At 33.6% G+C, this 14,490-nt stretch overlaps 1 protein-coding gene across 1 annotated transcript in view; it reads right to left on the bottom strand.

Moving 5' to 3' along the window:
- Nucleotides 1–14,490, bottom strand: part of LOC114330606 (uncharacterized) — a 311,012-nt gene that overhangs the window by 32,934 nt on the left and 263,588 nt on the right. The window lies entirely within an intron of this gene.

Here is a 14,490-nt window from a genome sequence, read left to right as displayed (position 1 = left end):
ATCATCGGAAGCTGCTTTGTGGATCCACAGAGTAGGGCTGCAGAGTGGCCCGTCTGGTTTGGGCCTTAGGCATCCGTTGTCCCCCTGGCATAGACCCAAACTGTTCTCCTATCGATGTCTCTCTTCTACCTTCGCTTTACGCTCTACAGTTCTTTCCCAAATTTGCATTGTGTGCGAGATTAACTTCCTCCCTCTATAGTTTTTGCAATCAAAAATATTCCCTTTATCTTTATACAATGATACCATCACAGTCTCTCTCATAATTGGTCATACTTTTTTCGTCATAATATATTTTACTTTGTTACAAAATATTAACCCCTTCCTTTCATGCAGCCTTCCATACTACCATTAGGTAACCCATTATTCGTCCTATTTAATGCCTATCGGCAACCTCACCTCTCGCTATCCCCGGTATTACATTCACAATTGGGATACTGCAGCTTCTGTCCCTCTTCTGGTGTTCATCATTTAGCAACTTTTTAAAGCACTCATACCATCTTTGCTTTATTAAACATCGGTTCTTAACACTCATCCATCAGCGCTCTTAATCTACCGCACGTGAGTCAAGTCCTTTGATGACTGTCCCTTGATTTAGCAATATATAACCTTTTCATCACCTCGGGTATTTCCAACTCTTCACACAGCTCTGCAGACAATCTTTCCTTAGCAGTAGCTACAGCGCGCTTTTCTTCCCTCTTTACTACCTTGGAAATATCCTTATCTACCTCTCTTTTCGACCTGCCATATCTCTTTCTAGCCTCTTTCTTCTCTTTCCAACATATTGCTGCCCTTCATCGTTCCGCCACTAAGATTCTTTGACGCTTGGAGGCCCTTATAGAAGGAAAACGGAATCCAGGCCGTAGAAGAATGTCATGGTTGCGGAATTTGAGAGAGTGGTTTGGCTGCACCACTAATGGACTTTTTAGATCAGCTGTAAACAAGGTCAGGGTAGCCTTGATGATTTCCAATCTCCGATCGGATTGGCACAAGAAGAAGTCAAGATGTTTTTCCTAGCACTTCCACTTCCACCTTACCACAACTTTGCTGTTGGCTTTCCAGGCCTCTCCACCAGTCATTTACCGTATCTTTTTCCTCAAGCTCTTCCAACACTCTAGCCAAATCTTTATCCTTTAACTTCTACCACTTTCCTTTCTGGTGTGTACCCTACCTAGTTGGTTGGTAGATGAGTGTGCCTAACGATGCTAAGGTCTGAGTTTCAGTCTGGTAGAGATATCTTAGTCGGGTTTCATCAGAGCTTGACTACAAGTGGTTCACGGCTGAGATAAACAAGACAACAAGAAGGAAAAAAAAATTTTGACACCACCCTATTTTTGAAACAAAATTCAGAAATTGAATAAGCTCTTGGAAGATAAGGCTCTTACGGACATAATGTGATGCCAAACTTCAGTAACCAAGAATTCGATAGCATTGGCGCGCCCCATGGTTTTGTTAGTCATGGGGCCGAGGAAAAAAGTTTGGAAGGAAATAATTATGAGATACATTGAACATACTTCAAGTGATATACTTGCTTTCTAGTTACACACTCACCCTTTATGACTTTACAATTTATTGGTAAGCTCTTCAGTCAACCTTAGTCAATTTGAATAGATCGTAGAAAAGGAATAAATCAACAATTTGTTGACTATCAGTTGCAAAAATACTATTCAAAACTATTTCTTCTGGAATATTGATAGTAATATTACAGTGATTCCTCTTCCTGTAGTAAAAAGTGAAATAGACGTGATTTTAAAGCGTTCATTGAGACAAATGTATCGAGAAGTATCTAATCTAAACGAGGCCTTAATTCCCTAATTGTTTTAAGTACTTTTACAGTGAAGTCACTCTGTACACAGAGGTCAATCTCTAGTGATTTGTGCCTCGATTTCTGCATTCAACCAATTTTAAAAATAAATCATTACACATTGCATCCTATTCATAAAGCTCTTTTTATATACTGTTGCGATTTTATTCAGGACGACTAAGGAGGTACAAAGTAGCAACAACCGAAAATGTGACAATGCACTTTTTGAGAATGCTGAGAAGGCGTTGTGCCGAAAACTCAATTCCACCGTAAAGTGTCGATGAGTCTTACCCAATGTGTCTATAATCAATGGTCTTACCCAAGCCAAGAAAAAATTCACGAGTTTTGGGGAAATCAACTTTCCACACCAACTGGTTTTAACACCAATGCTGGATGGATAGAAGACACGACGCATAACTGCCAACACTACACTACTACTCTCTACATCTCTACGAATCTTTCACCACTGGAGAAGTCTTAAATATCATCAAAGAACTTCATAACTGGAAATCTCCTGGACCAAACGGAGTTCAAAACTTCTGGCTTACGAAGTTTTGGAGCATTCATGAGTGTTTATCAACACTAATTAATCATGTATTTCTAATATACACGAAATAACAACATCATTTCTGACTCAGGGAACCACTTATTTAATACCGATGGATCAAAAGAACAACCAAGATCCATCCAAATACTGTCCAATTACTTGTCTTCTAATTTTGTATAAATTGGTCACATCCTATGTAACCCGGTGCATCTACCAACACTGTGCTCTAGACTCTAGACAATGACAATATCATAGAGCCTCAGCAGAAAGGATGCGGTAAGGGTTCCATGGGTTGCAAAGAACAACAACTAATTAATCCTTCTGTAACAACTAACAATCTGCAGGATTGTTGATATTTGTTTCAGAGTTGTGACTGCATAGCTTCACTGAGGATGCATAGATGCTGAAATGGCTATATGGAGAAGGTGGTCCAACTCTGAATCAAATAAAAACAAAAACTGCCTTTATCTTTAACTAATTAATCATCGATTCAGTCATTTCTAACCAGGCATATTCCAAAGAGAGGAACCTTTTTACTGCTTTCATTGATTACAAGAAGGCCTTTGATTCAGTGCCCCATGGATGGCTTACAGATATATTGAGAATATAAAAAGTCTATGATAATATAGTGACCTTTTTAAAGCATATTATAATGATAGAAGACTAAATTATTTTAAGTACTTTTACAATGTACACCCTGTACATATCAATCTCGGGTGATTTATGATTTATGCCTCGAATTCTGCATTTAGACATTTTTAAAAAATAAATATTTACACATTGCACATTGCAGCCTATTCATAAAGCTTTTTATGAATACTGTTGCGATTTTAAACAGTCCCTTCATTATTATTTTTATTATTGTGTCTGGCGAAACTCGACACGTAAGCGAACGTCTCTCAGCAGTTTTTAAGACAAAGTCTGTATGTATGTAGTATGTACTATACATGGTTAGGTGTAGGTGAATCATCCTATGACCATTTAAGCACAACAATTTAGATATTAACGCGTTTGCATGGGCGTTAGCCTGTCGGAGGATGCAAGAATGACATTTTTGGACGATGAGAGCAATGACTAACATGATTAATGATTGATAAATCTTCCACAGGGAATATTGATTTAATTAGTAAAGGTTAATGAAACAAAAGCCCATTGAATTCTGAATCTCTGCAACGCAACCTAGTGCATTGCTTAGAAACAGCTGGTAATATTTACTGTTAAGAAGCTATTCACTTGTGGTATGTTTCATCATCGTTCTTATTAAGAATAATGCACTCTATGCGTATCTTAGCAGTTGTCAATAAATAAAATCCATAATTGGACCAAAAGGAGAATTCTGATGGACAAACTCAACGGTTTCTTATGGACTTTTGGCTGCTGATTACGAATTTCGAGGGTGGAATTCGATCTGAGTGGTCAAAAAATGGTTATAAACAATGTAATTGTTTATAAATTGTGTATAAGGCTCTGGCTCATAAACTAAAAGAGATAAAAAAGAACGTTTCAAATAAAATTTGTTCGTTAATAAAAAACGAAGAAAAAAACGTTTACTAAACTTAAATTCATTAATTAGAACTCAAGATATTGTAAAATTAGTGCACAATGTAAATTGCAAATTGCAAAATAAGTATTTTTCGAAGCTTTATCGATCGCAACTCGGCTTCTATGGACGCAAATGAGCCTTAGAAGGTCTCATTTTAAAGTTTAATGAATATGCTTCCAAACAAAGTTTGTTAAATTACTTTGTCTTAATTTATTTTAAAGTTATATTCGTTTGAAGTTAAAATTTTCTTAAAAAAATTGTAACTTATATTTGTTTATAAGGGTTTCAAGCAAATTTGAGCTATAAACGTTTATACTTTAATTAACAATAATGATAGAAGAACTCAAAAGGAACATTTTGAGCTTAGGAAAATGTTCGTATGTTTTTATTTTTGGCCAAGATATCGATATTTTAATAGCGCGCTCTGAGGCGCGAGATTGGCTCACCGCTTAAAGGTTCACGCGCTAGCTTCTCGATGCAAATTATAATTTCTATGTATATATACGTTATCTTCATTTTTCATTTTTGAAGATCTTAATAAAATTTTATCATATAATTCTTATAATTAAATCATCATAATGTACCTCGTATCACCTTTAATTCTATTTACTTTGTCTTCTATTTTTTGTACTAAATGAGAAAAAAAAACATTAAAAACTAATATTTCAGAAATATAACTAAAAAGTAAGTTGATATTATTTATTAATACTATTTTTACAAACATTATCTTTCATGCATCTGCATTGAGATATACAGAGAATCTCAGCTTTTTTACATCTGCATATGTTCTTAGAGCAATTTTTACAGTTACATGGTGGTACTAAGTCTGTTCTTGTAGGCAGTAAAACTAAAACTTTCTGGGGCTTCAGAGTCTAATTATCTATATGATATCCATATAAAATGGATCTAGTTCTTTGGATCATCAAGGCACGTCAATTGTGTATATGCCGCCACTACATAAATGCTCGTTTTATATGCAACGACGATGCTGTAAAAGAACTCGATTTATTTTTATATGGATATCACATATTGGCTCATTTGCATTCATAGAAGCCGAGTTACGATCGATAAAGCGTCGAAGAATACTTACATACTTGACTGTGAGCCGATTTTGCGCCTCATAGCGCGCCGTTAAAATATCGATATCTTGACCAAAAATAAACTTACAAACATTTTAAAAAGCCCAAAATGTTCCTTTTGAGTTTTTCTATCATTATTGTTCATTAAAGTATAAATGTTTACAGCTTAAATTTACTTGAAACCCTTATAAACAAATTAATGTACAACTTTTTTAAGAAAATTATAACGTCAAACGGGTATAACTTTAAAACAAATGAAGATAAAGTAATTTAACAAACTTTGTTTGAAAGCTTATTAATGAAGCTTTAAAATGAGATCTTCTAGAGCTCATTTGGATGCGTAGAAGCTGAGTTACAATCGATAAAGATTCGAAAAATACTTATTTTGCAATTTGCAATTTGCATTGTGCACTAATTTTACAATATCTTGAGTTCTAACTGTTGGATTTATGTTTAGTAAACGTATTTTTCTTCGTTTTTTATTAACGAAGAAATTTTATTTGAAACATTCTTTTTATCTCTTTTAGTTTATGAGCCAGAGCCTTATAAATAATTTATAAACAATTAATTTGTTTATAACAATTATTTGACCACTCGGATCGAAATCCACCCTCGAAATTCGTAATCAGCAGTCAAAAATCCATAAGAAACCGTTGAGTCTGTCCATCAGAATTGAAAAGGACACGGTGGCCCCTCTGGCGCCTAGACTAAAATACCATATACATCACACAGTATTACACTTGATGCAAAACTTCGCTGGAAAATCTATATTAAAAAGAAAAGGGAAGAACTATAGAAATATCTATTTCTAACAATTTTAAAGCTAATTGGTTCTCACCAAAGCTATAAATTCTCAAAAAAAAATAAAAAAATTAAAAAAACATTTAAAAACAAATTTAAAAAACATTTCCACGCATTACTACGATCTTCCTCGAGGCACTTACGAGTGGAAAGCCATGTTGAAAAATTTTTCATCAAGTTATCACGAAAAAAGGAAAAAATGTGAGATTTTTTTTCACGGCGCGACTGCTCCCGGGTTAACCCTTATTATTCTTAGCGTTTTTTCCAATGGTACATCGGTAAAAAGGCTGGTGATATCAAAGCTGACTAGCATATTTTTGTAATTGTACTTTATTTCTGCGAGTTTTTGTAGAAATTGTTGTTTTTAATGTTTGTTGCTGTGTTGTCTGCTACATGTTGAATTATGTCCAGGAGAAACTTGTTGCAAGGTGAACCCATGCTACTACATGTTTTAGAACCCTATTTATTTTTTATTTTAATGTTTTTGAACAGTCTTAATTCATTGGCATTCAAGATTGCTGCCTTTTCCGGTCTTCTGAATTTTAATTTTTTTATCTGCGATGGTTATTGTTTGATTAGTTTTAGAAGCTATCACGTTTACACCAAACTATTAACCTCTTTTATTTATGTTTGTAAGCTACTGGCCGATATAAAAGTATATCTTGTGGTCATATTACGTTGGTTCGTGTCGCCACACCACGCCATTATTATAATACGCCATTATAAATGCATTGTCTGTTATTTAAATGATAGTCCATGTTGTAAGGCGGCTCTCGTATGAAAAAATTTCTGATTCGATTTCTTTGCAGATTCCTGTTCAAAAATGTCCCCTTTAAACAAATCTGAAGGGTGCCGGGCGAAACTTTTGGGCAGAAGTTGTTTAAACAATTTTTTTAAACAAATTCAAAACATCACGTTTTCACGTTTTTGCTCTAAAAAATATTTTTTTAGGATTTTTGGCCATTTTAAACAAAAAACGTCTTCTGTCATTTTTCTCACAAGTTGATAGTTTTAAAAAATAAAACGGGATAATACCCGAAGGTTGGCTGTATACCATCTAGTTAAATAAAATTAACATGAAGTAAAACTCCCTAGTGTAGTTGGTATATTTAATAAAAATTCTAAAAATTTTTAAAAATCCAAACGGATTACGTTCATAACGTTTTCGGACTTATTATCTACTAATGATGGACTGATAAGTCCGAAAACGTTATGAACGTAATCCGTTTGGATTTTTAAAAATTTTTAGAATTTTTATTAAATATACCAACTACACTAGGGAGTTTTAGTTCATGTTAATTTTATTGATAGTTTTAGTTATAAGCGATTTCAAATCTGCAAAAATGCGAAAACATTAGGAATTTTTACATCCCATTAATCATTGTAAATTATAATCCGTTTGAAAATTATTGATAGCACAGTTTTTACAACGCAGGTCATTTGTATTGTATGTTGCATTGTATTCGTAGTTTATGACTTCATGTACAATGCAACATACAATACAAATGACCTGCGTCGTAAAAACTGTGCTTAGTCATTTTAGAACTTACCGTAAACAAAATTAAACGTTTTTTCAACTTTTAAGGACAAAAAAAAAGAAAGTTCATTAGCGGAATCGAATTCAAAATGTTTTTGCACATCATATTTAAAACATTATTTTGTTAAAATATCTCATTTTTGTTGGTAAAAAATATATTTATTTGTCTGGACTTAATCAATATGATTGGCGTATTTAATTAGCACATTGGCAATAATTAATTGAATAAATAAATTGAATAAATTATTAAAAAAACTACAGTAGAGCGTCGATTATCCGAAAGTCGATCAACCGAACGACCGGTTATCCGAACTCTCGACTCCCGCGCCCCGCACTCGAGTACCGAGCAAGCGTTAATAATTAACACTTTTGCTATTTGTCATTATCAAGATTTAAATAAATATGTAGGTATATAAATATGGCTTTTATTCATTTGTGGATAAAAATGTATGACTATATCAATCTAGTTCGATTATCCGAACAAATCGGTTTTCCGAACACTCATGTCCCCCAATTAGTTCGGATAATCGACGCTCTACTGTATGTTACATAATAATAAATTTTTTAATTTTTTATAAATGTCAAGCACCTATGTGTCGGGAATTTTTCGCATATAGACAAGGCGAAAACGGCGGGTTCGAAGGGAAAAATATTCCCATGAGATTTTTTTGCATAATCGCATTCGTGAGACATCCCAGAATAAGGTTCAAGAAGTCGCCCAAGTGAAAAGTGGGCCAATTTTTTTTAACAATTTTTTTTTAATCAAATTGCAAGAATCAATATTTTTGGCCCGAACAATTTTTTCTTTAATTTTTTGGGCCATTCTGGACAAAAAAGGTCTCTTAAAATTTTTCTCTAAAGTTGATCGTTTTCGACTTATAAGCAATTTAAAATTGAAAAAAACGAAAAATGGCGATTTTCAAGGCTTAATAACTCGGTTAAAAGTTATTATTATGAAAGTCAATATATGACTAAATCAAAGTTTGAAGCCCCCCCTACAAGATCCTGAAGAAATTTTTGTCATTATTTTATTACTAAGCTGTTATTTTTAAGTAATAATAATAAGCGCAATGCACGTGTGCGAGGCTGTAAATGCTGAGTGCGAGAGAGAAGCTATTCCAGCAGTCCAATTGTGCATCTTACTCGCACTCACATTTACAGCAGCGTCAATACGATACAACCACTCATTGTTATTAATTAAAAATAACAGCTTAGTAGTAAATTAATGACACAGATTTCTTCAGGATCATATAACAGCGACTTTAAACTTTGATTTAGTCACTTTCTGACTTTCAAAATAATAATTTTTGACCGAGTTATTAAGCCTTAAAAATGGCCATTTTCGCGTTTTTCAAATTTTAACTTGCTTATAACTCGAAAAATATCAACTTTAGAGAAAAATTATAAGAGACCTTTTTTGTCCAGAATGGTCCAAAAAATACAAAAAACAATTAGTCCGGGCCAAAATATTGATTTTTGCAATTTGATTAAAACAAATTGTTAAAAAAAATTGGCCCACTTTTCTCGTGGGCGACTTCTTGAACCTTATTCTGGGATGTCTCACGAATGTGATTATGCAAAAATATCTCATGGGAATATTTTTCCCAACGAACCCGCCGTTGCCGTCTTGTCTAATAAGGACGTATAATATGTATAAGTGCGACAGAGATGCACCATATAGTGCAACGAGCGAAGTCGCGCCGCATTAAAAGCGATTGGAAATTAAAAAACAATAGTCTATATTGAAATGAGCCCCTATTACTTATCAGAATCTTGAAATTGAAAGTTTTTTACTTTAATTTAGGCACTTGGCAACCTCAAGTACAATAATTTACATTTTTTGCATTCTTCAGATATTTTTTTATATCTACTTAACTCGAAAATATTAACTTAAAAAAATGAAAAGAGACCTTTTTTTGTTTAAAATGACGTATAAAACCTAAAAAATATTTTCCGGGACCAAAAAGTGATCTTTTGAATTTGTTTAAAAAAACTGTTTAATCAGTTTCGGCCCATAAATTTCAGACTTGTTTAAGGGGAAAGGCGCAAAATGTTACCTGTCAAAATGTTCAATGTGTTTTAAAGTATTAATTTTTTTCGAATCTTGAGAAAACTAATAAGTATTTTTGAAAACTTTAAGCGCAGAATGAAAGATTACGTTATTACGGAGGGTCGAAAGTCCCTGAAAACTTCTATAATGCTTATTATAATAAGTTACAGGGGTAAAAAAAAAGAGAAAAATTTAGTGTGATTTTTAATTTCACATATCTCATTCAAAAAAAACTTTTTGTTTATTCTAAGCGACTTTCGGCCCTCGGTAATAATCTAATCTTTCATTCTACGTTTAAATTTTTCAAAAATATTTATTAGTTTTCTCAGGATTCGAAAAAAAAATGAATGCATTTAAAACACATTGAACATTTTGACAGGCGACATTTTGCGCCTATGTCCTTAAAGAGGACATTTTTGAACAAAAATCCGCAAAGAGACCGAATCAGAAAATTTTTCATACGGGAGCGAGCTCACAACATGGACTAATTATTATTGTCTGTTATTTAAATGAGTGTAAGTAGCAATACTGTTATCTTCATGGTTTTTCTATCGAAAAGAATTTATCATCGATAATAGTGTGGTTAATTATACACATGTTGATCATTATTTTGATTGAGTGACATTTTGATGAGTGTGATACTACTGCATATTAATTATCTATAAATAAATAAATACGATTGTTGTGTTCAATATACGAGAAAACAAAGAATATCTGGAAATACAGTTTATGTTCAATTTTACACGTTGTTTATAGGAATTTTTTATTAATTGTATTTTTCTGTTATTTTTTTGGTTTAACAATCTGTAACAATTATAAACGTCAGGTGTTTATTAACTTTATTTAATTTTTTTTTCCAATTTCTACTGATTTGATTTATTTCTGAACTTTCTGTTTTGTTTTACTATTTTTCTTCTAAAAATAGTTGACGCTCAATCACTCAATCCTTTTATCAACTAATTGTTCTGTCGTTAATATCATCATCATTCATACATACAGTCATACAGCTGCTGACTTGTCAACCTGGGCATAGATGTTCGGCGTCAGGGCCCTGCAGTTGTATTTTGTTGTTTCTTGTACTCTAGATTTCTAGATACATCATGTTGTCCTCGTGGTTGTATAGCCGACGAATGAGGAAGCTTCAGGCTAACGAAGGGAGAAAGGTTGATTTAAGAACATGAGATCAAAAAACTGAAAAATACGTTTTCAATATTTTTCAAAAATCTATCGAATGACACCAAACACGGCCCCCTACGGATGTAAGGTGGGGGGTTACTTTAAAATCTTAAATAAGAATCCCCATTTTTATTGCAGATTTGGATTCTTCTTCTTCTTCTACTTCACTACAGCCCAAATTGAGCCTTGGTCTCCTTTATTTTTTGCCTCCACGCTTGCTTGTCTGTCGCTGCTCTTCACCATACACGGACTCCTAAAAGGGCTTCTGCTTCGCTGTTTACTGTGTCTTCCCAGCACTTTCTTGCTTTCCAACCGGTCTCTTTCCCTGCATTCTAGCATTCAGTGCTCTTTTTGGTAGCCTATCCTCTCTAATTCTCATCACATGTTCGGCCCATTGCAATCTTTGTATTCTAATGAAGTCTGTCCTTATAAAGTTGATATAGTTCGTTGTTGTATCGACTTCTGATGATTCCGTTTTCCCTCACAGGTCCTAGTATTCTCCTCCGTACTTCCCTTTAGAATGTGTCGAGTTTGTTTTTGGATGTTTCTTTTAGGACCCAGGCTTCACTGCCATAGCATGTTATTGTTCGAATTAAAGTTTTATAGATTCTCATCTTTGTATTTCGGTGGACACTTTTAGACCGAAATATATGGAAGAGGGCAAAATAAGCTCTGTTTGCCTGCGTTATTCTCTTCCGTATTTCTCCATCTTCTGATCCGTCGGCATATATTTCTACTCCCAGGTATGTAAACTTTCCAAACGTTTCAATGTCATCTTCATGTATAATGTTTTGTGGGACTATATTTCTTCTCGTCTGGGTCATCATTTTTGTTTTTTCTGTGTTAATTTCCAGACCTAGCATTTTTGTTTGTGTTTTTAACTCTGCGTATGTTTCCTATGCTCTTGTTGACGTTCTACTCATAATATTAATATAATATCGGCATAAGCGGCCAGTTCAACCGTTCGGTTGGTCAGTAGGTTTCCTCGTCCAGTTTGCATTTGCCTAACCGCATACTCCAGTGCCAGGTTAAACAATGTTGGGGCCAGCCCATCTCCCTGCTTTAGTCCCTGCGAAATTTTGAAAAAGTCTGTCCGGTGGTTTTGTATTCGTACACATGCCTGAGTTTCATCCATTGTGGCTTTAAGCAGTCTTATTAGCTTGTGTGGTATTGCCAATTCAGCCAATATATAGTATAGTTTGTTCCTTTTGACTCAGTCGTATGCCTGTTTGAAGTCTACAAACACGTTGTGAACATCAATATCGTGTTCCCATGATTTGCTCAAGATCTGTTTGACTGTAAATATTTGATCCAGTGTCGATCTTCCCCGTCGGAAGCCCGTCTGATACTCTCCAATAATATTTTTTGCTAGTGGTTGGAGCCGCTGGTTTATAATATACGTGCGGACTTTATATGCTGTACATAGTAGAGAGATTCCACGGTAGTTTTTGCACTGGAGTTTGTCTCCTTTTTTATAGATCGGGCATACTATACTTTTCTTCCAGTCGTCGGGTATTTTCTCTTCTTGCCATATGTCTTTAATGAGCGCGTGTATGTGACTTGCTAGGTGGTCGCCACCTACATTATACAGTTCTGCTGGTATTTCGTCAACTCCCGGAGCTTTATTGTTTTTCTGGGCCTTAATAGTTTCGAGAACTTCCTCTATAGTTGGAGCTTATACTCCATTATCTACTTCATTCATCTCTTCTACGCAGTTCATACCCATTTCATCTTCCATGTCTACTTGTGTTGCAAGTAGGGTCTGAAAATAATGCTTCCAGGTTTCTGTGACTTTCTGTTGGTCACTGATTATTTGCCCACTTTCATGTTTACATAGACTTGTTTGAGGTTTATACTCACTTCTTATCTTTTTTAGGTATTCGTATGCCCCTCTAATTTCGTTGTTTTTGAAATTTTCTTCCATTTTTTCTATTTGTCTATTTTCATAGGCTCTCTTTTTCTTTCTACATATCTTGTCTGCTTTCCGTCTTGCGACTTCAAGTAATGTTCGTCTTTCCCGTGTTCTTCTTGTTATGTACATTTTGTGTGCTTCATTTCTTTCCTCTATTGCTTGTCTGCACTCGTCATCAAATCATGCTCCTCTTCTCTCCTTTTTCTTGTTTCCCAGTTCTAGCGTCCTCATTTACGACTTCTTGTTCGAACTTCTCTTTACATTCCTTATTCTTCAGTTTTTCCAGGTCCAGTTTGTTTGTTGTTTGTTGTCTTTTTACAGATTTGGATTCCTTACGTAAAAATAAGTAACTTTTATTCAAGACATTTTTTCGAATTATGGATAGATGGCGATATAATCAGGAAAAACGATTTTTGGAAATGGAAAATTAAATTAAAAAATGGAAAATCTCCACTAAATTGGAAAACCTAACTTTTTTGAAGTTATACTTCTTTACCGGCGATATGAGGGTGAATTTTTATATGTTAAAACCTATGATCCCGGCGCATGCGCATTATAACTTTGTTCTGATTGGATGTTCAAATGACATGTCAAAAATTATTCAATATGGCGGCTGTGACACAGCTGTAGTTAGATTATTTATGGTTGTTGCGTTTTAAAATTTGTGTGAAAAGAAACAACAAACAAAAGTTAGTTAATAGTTATACTGCCTTTTTAAATAGTTTTCATATACCTATATTTTTGGACTTTTGGACTATTTTGGACAAGGAAAACTCATTCTAATTTGGTAAGTAGTTTTTATTATAATCATATTGTAATTATACATTTGGATTAGGTTGAAATACAGTAGAGCGTCGATTATCCGAACTAATTGGGGGACATAGGTGTTCGGAAAACCGATTTGTTCGGATAATCGAACTACAATATATTGATACATATTTATAGTCATACATATTTATCCACAAGTGAATAAAAGCCATATTTATATACCTACATATTTATTTATATCTTGATAATGACAACTAGCAACTAAACAAAAAAGTGCAGTCTTTGCAACAACATAATTATTTTTGGATACAATATTGAAGAAAATTGAAGATATTTTAAGCGTCAATTACTAACGCTTGCTCGGATAATCGACGCTCTACTGTACATTTATTTTCTCAAGAATGGGGATTTTAGAGAGAAATCCCAAATTAGGTCCGATTTTTATTTTTAAATTATGATTTTTTGGTGTAGATGTATTTATCTAGTAGGTATGTAATGCTTTGATTTACATACTTAATTTGATTACCAACAAAAGTTCTACCAATCTTCATCTAATATATTGTTTTCTTACTGTTTTGTTATATTTTAATATTTTCTTCCACAAAATTTAAACTACATAATTTAATTATATTCAAAACAACTGTCAAACAGTAAAACGTTCAGTTACCCTATTTTTCCACATGACAAATAATGTGGAATTGGACGAGTGAGTCTAGGCTTCGATTACGAATCAAAGCGCCCAGAAATTCACGGGTTCGATTCCCGATGCAAGTTTTTATTTTTTTATTTTTGAAGTTATACTTCTTTACCGGCGATAGAGGGTGATTTTTTTATATGTTAAAACCTATCAGCCCGGCGCATGCGCATTATAACTTTGTTCTGATTGGATGTTCAAATGACATGTCAAAAATTATCCGATATGGCAGCTGTGGTTTGGAGGTAAAGGTAAAGGTAAACAAATGTATAATATATTAGTTTTATTGTTGTGAGGACAGAAACAAAAAAGTTTATAATATTGTAGTGACTTTTAAATAGTTTTTAAAAGCAACAGGTACGTAATAATTGTTAATGTATCATGGGTATAAACCTATCTATTTGATCTGCCAAAGTACATAGTATGTAATAGTTTTATTTATATAATTTGATTACCATCAAAATTTCTATCAATATTCACCTAATATATTGTTTTTTTACTCTATGTTTTGTTGTATTTTTTCAATTCTAAATCATTTCAATTCAAAATTAAAATAATTTGATCAATTTTCAAAATATCAAA

This window comes from Diabrotica virgifera, chromosome 7, assembly GCF_917563875.1.
Source record: "Diabrotica virgifera virgifera chromosome 7, PGI_DIABVI_V3a".
NCBI lineage: Eukaryota > Metazoa > Arthropoda > Insecta > Coleoptera > Chrysomelidae > Diabrotica > Diabrotica virgifera.
Note: the sequence above shows the minus strand (reverse complement) of the source record. Positions and strands in the feature narration are given on the sequence as shown.